General features: G+C 38.6%; 1 long non-coding RNA gene across 1 annotated transcript in view; it reads left to right on the forward strand.

Annotated features, from left to right (window-relative positions):
- The window catches only part of LOC143434920 (uncharacterized), a 47774-nt gene extending 44338 nt beyond the window's left edge, over positions 1–3436 (forward strand). The window contains exon 5 of the long non-coding RNA XR_013104783.1: positions 11–3436. This is a non-coding gene — a long non-coding RNA (uncharacterized LOC143434920). The remainder of the gene's footprint in view (positions 1–10) is intronic.
- The last annotated feature ends 5714 nt before the right edge of the window (positions 3437–9150 follow it).

A 9150-nucleotide genomic window follows, 5' to 3' on the forward strand; every position in this document is an offset into this window, starting at 1 on the left:
TTTCTTCTAGATTTATCTGCTCATGTATGTTCTACATAACACCACTCAATGGTCAAATAGGAGAAGATGTGTTGAGCCAAGAAAACTATCCTTCATTTGACATTTTCAAGTCTAGTCGCCTGAGTACATCACCAAAATACATCCCAAAGGAGAGAAGACACTAGTGAGAAGAATCCCTTGTGTTGCAGAAATCCCTTGTAAGCTGGAAAACACTTTGATGATTTGAGTATGAGAATCAGCAGAGAGCCTGCAAAAGGAATAGGATGAATACCCTGGTGCCATACACAGAACATAAATGCAGAGGCAAGGGATGTCTGTCGCCCTCCCTGCTGCTCTTGAGAGCTGGAAGCTTGGTGTGGGGTATATAAAGGGGGTAAACAACCCTAGGCATATGAATCAGACTTATGAGTAGGTACTCTAAGCAAGATCTACTCACATCTAAAACATCAGGGTAGTCCAGTACCATTGATCCCAAGAAAAGAATTTTCTGTACCACAAATTCTGGAATGACCCATTGTCCCAAGCCTAGAACTTTTTAGATACATAGTTGATGCTTGGCCAAAGATAAAAAGGGTGCTATGAGCTTCTGGAAGAAGAAAATGTCCATAGAACTTTGATCTGGCTTTGGGTAACAATTCTCAACAGCATCACCATTGCAATTACCCCAGTATCATACAAAAATTAAGAAAATGAATGTTTATGGAAGACACTTTGATAGGAAAGAATGCTCTGAAATGTGATTCTCCAGGTCCTAGGTCTAAGGGAAGTAATACCATGCAATTTGTTATTATTTCCAGACCAGCTTAAAAAAGCATTGCTTGCGTGGGAACTATGATGTTTTGTTATGACATATCATAGTCTTTACACACAAACTCATCTGTTTTGCTGGAGAGATCCAATACAGAGTCCCATAATCTCTATGATCCTACTTCCTTCTGTTCATCAACTCACAATTCTGGCTAAACAAGTTTTGGCCCTATCTTACATACTTGCATATTCATTTCTGCCTACCTGTTGTATCTTCAGTCATATCTGCGCCACTACTTTTCTTACTGTAACTCTGTGAATTTTGTACAGATCTTTAGAATGAGGCTCATCCTACATCTTCCTATATAAACATAAGAAAATACGTGTGTATGTGCCGCTTCTTTGAGCCTTAAGGACTTTGAATAATACATTCTGATTAATATTAGAAAACCATGTGACACCAAACCCAAAAGTGAGCCTGATTAATTTTTAGAATACATTATTTCTCTCATAGGATCTAGAGTAAAAGTAAGTAATTAAGAACATGGCAAGAGAGTACCCTATAAGGACACAACAGAATTTAGAGTGATGATGAACATGGCAAAGAGGACATCTTTGTACCTTTTCAAAGGTACATTTCATACAAAAGGCCCTTTGTTTCTCTCTGCAGAGGTCAGAAGCTCCATGCAATGAAACCTTTTAACTATGATTTCCTGGAGATGTCTGGTGTCAGAAAGCTCTTTTAACCAAAGAAAACAGGGTCAGATCTTTATTAAGTGTGTAAAAGGAAATGAATTGTAGACCAATGGGTTAATGATGGCCAAGCTGGATGTAAATACCACTTCTCCATCCATCCTTACTAAAGTCGCTGCATCTTCAGTCAAAGGCCAAAAGAGAAAATACATACTTTTATTTATAATTGATGATATCTTCATTTTGAGTGAAATTTTGAAACATTTAAAATATGAGAATAAGACAAGGGGAGTACATTTACCTCCCAGCCAAGCTGCTATTATTAACTCATGGTGGTTACTGCCTACCTTTCCACCTAAAACATTTTGAAGCAAGTTCCTGACACCATGTAATTTCATGTAAATGTTCCACTATGTATCTCTGAATAAAAACCTCTCCTTACAAAAACCCATAATATTTTATTAGGCAAATATGTATTACTCCTGTCAAATATTTAATCAACATTCACAGTTGAAGAAATTGTGTTATGTAAATTTTAACACTGTGTATTTAACGAAGAACTAGAAAAAAATACATGCATTGCACTGATTATTCTACCACATATGTCACTACAGAGGCTCTTTACTCTCTTAGATAAGGGTTTCTTTTCTCTTGGAATAAGGTCTATGTAAAACTGGGCATGTGGTGTGTATCTGTAATCTCAGCATTTGAGAGGTAGACCAGAAAGATCAATCAGAGGTTCAAGGTCATCCACAGCAAATACTGAGTTTGAGGACAGATTAGGTTATGAGTGTCTGTCTTCAAAGGAAAAATCTTACATGTCACACAAAGCTATACCATTTAACTTGTTCTAGCTTCTCTAGCCTATGTAGTTTAACAGATGTAAGTGCGTGAACTTTCAGGTATTTTTTGACAATATTATTTCATATTTGTTCCATCACACTTCCAACAGTAGCTGCCTAGCGACTCGTTGGTTCTCTCTGTAATCTTTGCCCCAGGAATCATCATGAGTTATATCAATTTATTGTTTAGGCTTAAAAATTCTTGTTTTCTAATTGGATTCTCCTCCACTTATTAAGTGGAATATTTATTAAGTAAAACTTTCCCCTCATCTACTATATCAAACTAATAAATGCAATAAAAAGAATAATACTATGTAATAATAAAGTATTATTTTTTTCTTTTTCTAGATGAGACATGAGTTAGAAACTACAATATAAATGTTATTCATGTGTAGTGCTTCAGAGTTTTCTTTGTTTATAGATATTAGTAGCAACAGGGCTAGGAGAGACAGATATATGTATGTAATACAAATAAATGTATAGCCATTTTATACTATAAATGCATGATTTTATATTTTTGTAACATGTGAGATCTTAATCTTATATTGTCAATGTATGATTTTACATTTTATAAAATTTGAGCTCTTAAATAGTCTTATTTGTTTAAGAAAGTATATCCAACTTAAAGAAACAGAAGTCTGCCATTCAAATTCCAGAATGCAGTTTTTGTACATCACTAATCTTGTATGCCTGTCATTTTTCTTCCAAGTCAAACACCTGAAGTCTGAGTTTGGTCAAGGTTTCTTGACCTGATATGTCACTCAGACACTTTGGTAACAGCAATACCAACACTATCACCAAAAAATGTGATCCCTGAAAGCATAGTTGTGATCGAAAACCTTATGTCTTATGGTTACAGGAGTAACTCCTGCCTGAGTAGTGGTTGTGTTGCCTGAATTCACATTTTTTTTATCTGTCTTACTTTGCTTTGTAACTTTTAAGGATTGCTTTTGAAATGTTAATTATCAAGATGTAATTATAATTACAGTTTCGAAAGACCAGTTGAAAAGAGTGTTCAGAAAACATATCACTTCTGTCTTAACTGTCTGATCTACTTCTCTTATAAGATGTTTTTAATGGCGTATGTTGCCATCCTAATGATAACCTATAAGAAAACAGACCTTCAACCATCCTGCTCTTTTCACTGTATGCTGGAGCCCCTAACTATAAATTAACATTCCCAACTCCATTGTCTTGGTCTCTCTTATTTCCCAAACAACCGCTGCTGGAAAGCACCACACTTGCTAAAATGAAATCCAGATGTAGAGCTTTGATGGGGTCACCAATGAAGAAACCAGGACATTAATCTCAGCCACTTGGCGACATCGTGTTTAGAGCCAACTTACTCCACTCTAGAAAAACAATACTCATCCTGCCTGAGATAGACAGCTGCATTAGTTTCAGTTTTATCAATGTGACAAGACACTGGAAAACAGCATGTGTATTATCACATGCTAAGAGGGAGCAGAAGGGTTCAGAGTCAGTGCTGGCTAGACCATGACTGCAAGAACCAGTGACACTGATTGTTCTTATATTGGAGTGGGAAGTGGAGAACTTACACCAGAACAAGAAGCATGCATGGATGTAAAGGCCTGCCCTTCTGCCTCACTTTTAGACAGGCTTTGAAGCCTCCTCAAACTATCTCACCAACCAGGAACAAACATGTGGGAGACACGTCATAGTTAAAACTTAAGAACAGGTGGCAAGATTGGGTTTAGCCTTTTCTCCTTTACTAGTTATGAACCACCTGAAGATGCTGATATGAGGTCCTGCTAAGTAGGACAATCAGACATAGTTTTCACTCACTGATGTATAGTCACAGAAAAAAATACTATAGTATGCCACACACTACATTGTACAAAACTATCACCATTCATCTGTCCTGATAGATTGGTTGATTGGATTTTTGAAAGTCTAGCCAAGGTACTATGCTCAGTATAAGGCCACATGAAGAAGGAAGCAAACTTGCAGCATGAGAATCATTATAAATTAATGCCATATCTGGCAGTTTGTCATCAGTATGACAGTCCAGATAGCAGGATGGAAGAAACAGACTAGAACATGCTCCCTACAACGCACGTGACTCACTTGAGGATTTTGTGAATCACCAAACCTAGAATTTTGCCTCTCCAAATTTTGAAGTCCTGGCTGTAAAAAACACAGACTACTTCCTTTAGGAGTGGCAGTGACATTCCTATAAGCAAGTGTATGTGTGCTCATATGAATATGTGTACACGTGCGTGTGCAGGTGTGCTGTGTGCATGTATATATGTATGTTTGTGAGTTTAAGTGCTTGTGCATATGCATGCAAGTGCATGTGTGTGCACATATGTGTGCACTGTGTGTGCATGTTCATATATGTGTGTTTGTGAATGTGTGACCATGGGCATTTGTGTGTCACCTTGGGCACCAGTCCTCACTTTCCTCATTATCTGCGGGAGGATCTCCCATTCATCATGGTGTACACCAAGATAACTGGCCTGAGACACTCTGAGGGATCTCTTACCTCCACCTACCATCTCACTGCAGGAGCACTGGAATTACAGACAAATGCTATAATACCCATGGGCTCCAGGGGCTGAGCTCAGTCCCTCACAGGTGCACAGTAAGCACTTTACTTCTGAGTCACCTCCACAGTATATATCCCCACTATTCTTAAGGCCTGACCACACTGAGTTCCTCTTACCAGGAAACTGTCAAATGAAGCATCATTTTACTGACAGTATCAAGTAAATATGATCATCATGGGGCTATTGAGTTACTGCAGGATAAGTATGAACAGATGAAGAAACTTGGGAGAAACAAAAAAAGGAATTAAGGCTTTGGGGGCATCATATGATAGTGGCCTTCTATTGTTTCAACCCTCACAAGCCTAGAGAATTCTAAGATCAAGGCTTTCTTTCTTGGGCTATTTATTGAGACTCTGACCTAAGAACAAATTCTATTTTTTTTTATTTCTAGGCCAATAGTCTACTACTGAATCAAAGAACCAGTGGGAATCTTTCTCTAGCTAAAACATCATCCAGTTAGCGTGGGAAGGTGTTTCCATCTTACAGTTAAATGAGCCTCTAAAGGTTGTATGCTGAAAGTTGAAACATGCCCGGTCCCACTACCACAGGAGACTTGCTTTCGTCACCTTAGCTCTCATTGCTACTTGCTGAATTCTAATCTCAAACTTCAGGTGTATTGAAAATATTTTTCTTGCTACTTCATAGAGATTGAGGGTTTCCCAAAGTAATTGTTTGTTATGATACCTCTTCTTTACAATGTGAAGTGCTGCAAAGCCATGCACAGACTTGTGTGTGGCTCTACAGAGGAAGAAATGGATGCTCCTAAAAAAAAACCAGAGGTGGCAGCCATGACAACTTGGACATGAAACTCTCTATCATGGATCAGAATCCAGACTAATCCGGAGACTGCTACAAGTAGAAAAGTCTGGGGTGAGGCACTGAGCCATGGGGGGCCATCGGGACTCTAGAACACAGGCTCTGGATGGCTGGAGTAAGATAGCAGTGGCTATAGAGAGCTGAACTCATGAAGCTTCTAGTCCTACTAAGGCAAAAACCACACAGGAATCAGTGGGAAAAAGGTCCTTCATCTCATGCATAAAATTAAACGAGTTAATAGCTAGTCAAACATGTTAGACAGATCATAAATAATGCATCACAGAAAAGATAGCAAAGCTATCCTCAATGCACCACACTACTTTCTATGGAGAAGACTGCTATCAACCAAAGCCTAATAAATAAAGAGTGCACTTATTAATTTTAAAATGAATGTGGGGAGGAAAGTCACTAAAACAAGCAGATTGATTAAGTCAAGAATATTATGAGTTCTATCAAGGAGTTTAAATTCTTTAGCCTGGAGCTCTCCATTGTTCTTTCAGTATATGTAAAATGGTAGAGAGTAGTAGATCTCCAAAGATTGCTGTCGAAGTCTGTAACCATGCAGAGAGGAAACCTTTGTTGCCACACAGCACCTTCCTTCTGCTGAAGTGGCAGAGCAGGGCCACAGGGACATGGCTCACTGAGCCCAGGTGTCTGCTGTGTGTGTCTGTGGAGGTTCTGATTCTTAACCAAGAACTTGAACATTAAGGACTCGCCTGGCATCAAAAGCTCTGAGCTGCCACCTCTTTTGCTCAATCAAGAACATTAGGCCGAAAGCAGAATAAAAACTTAATTGGATGAATTCAGGGACTATACAGTCTCAGAATAAACAATTGTTATTTGCAGTGAATTACAATAAGAATGGGCCACTCCTTGAGGCCTCTGTGTTTAGTTACATACTTACTTAGAAGACAGAATTCACATCTCTTGATTAGCCATGCCTCATTTTTACACCTCAAATTCTTACAAAGCTATAATTAAGTGGTGGAGCTTTGTCACCCAATGAGCAACTTTTTATCACTTCCATTTCTACAGAAAAAAAAAAGAAAACAGAAACTGATAGAATGTAAGTATGTACAGTGATATTTACCATAGGTTTAAGCTCACTTGATTTTAGGGGCTGAGAAGTCAGAAAACATGAGTTCTAAAGTTCGATGAAACATGAGTTTCAATGCTGAGAGTCATGAAATTAATATTGAAATGGATTCTCCAGCTGAGGAACCAAGAGAGAAACTCATCCTTCTCTGGGCTTTTATTCTTCTCAGGTTCTTGCCACACTTAGGTACGTGCTCCCTCTTGGAGACAACTGATCCACTGATTTCAAAGGCCGGTCATTTGCAACTGCACCACAAAAACATCCAGAAATAACGATTTGCCCAGGCTGGCTTCCCCTTAGCCCAAGCAGGCTAACACAGAACCATTGTCTTGTCCTACATAGACGCCTGCTCAAGAGACCGCCTGCTTTGTTATAAATTATTCTAGGAAAATATACATTCTGGAAATTTTATTCACTTCAACTGCACTGTGACTATTTCACATTAAGGCTTTAGAAAAATAAGGTTTTAGTAAAGTAGCATCATATACAGATATAGAGAAAATGTACTTTCTTAAGTTAAATTCTCATACTTTTATCATTTATGTCATGAGAACTGGGACGTTTTGGCTTTTCCCTGCTTGATTCACGTGTATAATGAGACAGTAAGATGAATGACCTACAAGAAGTGAACTGAATCAGTTGGAAGCTTCACCCCAACCATCCGTCAGAAAGTCAAGACAAATGCTCAAAGTGTCTGGTGCTAGTTTCTTACAAACTGATGTTTCAAAGACAAGAACAGTGCCCTGCTCATAGAGACAGAGAAGAAAGTCAAGAATAAGTAAAATTATTACTCTCCAGTAGTAAAATGGCCGTAAGTTCATTATGCTAACACCTGGTGACCATCATACAACATTGATTCTAAGCCCACAGGAGGCAACTAAACCTTCTGCTTATGAGTTGCAGCCAGAACCTATTATTACTGAGCTATTTTTTAGCTATTTATTTGTGAAATTCAGAAGTAAACTTTGTGGCAAAATGCCCTAGAATTTGCATTTTAAATTTATTTTGTTAAATGTCAAAGAGAGATTAGCACAGCATGAATGTGGAGGTCAGAGGAAAGTTTATGGGGGTCAGCTCTTCCCTTCTACTATGTGGGTTCTTTGGGGTTCAAACCCAGGTAGTTAGACTTGGTGGCAAAAGCTGCTGAATTACCTTGTCAGCCCTCCTTAATCCTGTACAAATCATTATTTAATTGTTTTATTAAGTCTACTCTAAGCCAGCTCAAGTCTTTTGGTGAAAACTAAATAGAGGATAAATAATAAATAGGCCAAAGAAATAAATTTCCTCTCTTTACCCAGCATGTGCAATGAATTTGAAGAATAAACAAAATAATAACTACTGCTCTTGATCAAGGAGTTGCCAATATTAGTGGGAAAATGAGAGCTGTATTTGGAAACCAACAAGAGAATATTTAAAACTAATTTTCCATTATCTCTTCTCTGATCCAGACCACAACTCTAGACATATGGGAATGTGTGCTTTAACACAAAGAGAATCTGTCAGAGAAAGCTTAACTTTAAAAACATTTCCAGCCAAGGTGTCCCCAGTCAGAGTGTCAATCAGACATTGGTCTTCTCTTCTTCACTCATGATACCTGTGCAGAGTCATGGGGGCATGAGGCAGAAGAAACAGCATCTGACTAGAATCAACAGTGTTTTACAAGCTTTTAACTAATTCCCAGTTTTACCCTAGGGAGGTATGTACGAGAGACACTAACATTTTCTTTGTGTGGAAGGCAGCTTCCAGCTTAGTCCTGGGAAAATGGAACAATTTTATGATCTTAATTTTATTTTGCTTATACCTGATTAAATTTAGTAAAATTTCTCTTAAACAATATTATCCTGAGTGAGGTAACCCAGTGACAAAAGAACACACATGATATATACTCATTGATAAGTGGATATTAGGAAAAAAGCTCAGAACACCCAAGATACAACAGACCATATGAAGCTTAAGAAGAAGACAAAAGTATGGATGCTTCAGCCCTACTTAGAAGGGGGAGCAAAATAATCACTGGAGGTAAAGGGAGGAAGGGACTTGGGAGGGAGAAAGAAGAGGGAGGGGAAAGAGGAGGGCAGGATCAGGTGTGGGAGGAGACAGAGGAGATGAATAGAGGGTCAGGAAATTGAACAGAGGTGTAGCACTGAGGGATCGGGAACTGGGAGTAGCCAACAGAAAGTCCTAGACACCAAGAAAGCAAGAGGCTCCCAGAACCCAACGGGGATGACATTGGCTCAACCTGTCCAGAGGGGAAAGAGAACCTGTCCAGAGGTTAGGCACACCCCCAGTTGAGGAATGGGGGCACCCACCCATCTCAAAAAATTTAACCCAGAATTACTCCTGTCTAAAGGAAATACAGAGACAAAGAGTAGAGCAAAGACTGAAG

The sequence above is a fragment of the Arvicanthis niloticus genome, chromosome 18 (genome assembly GCF_011762505.2).
Source record: "Arvicanthis niloticus isolate mArvNil1 chromosome 18, mArvNil1.pat.X, whole genome shotgun sequence".
NCBI lineage: Eukaryota > Metazoa > Chordata > Mammalia > Rodentia > Muridae > Arvicanthis > Arvicanthis niloticus.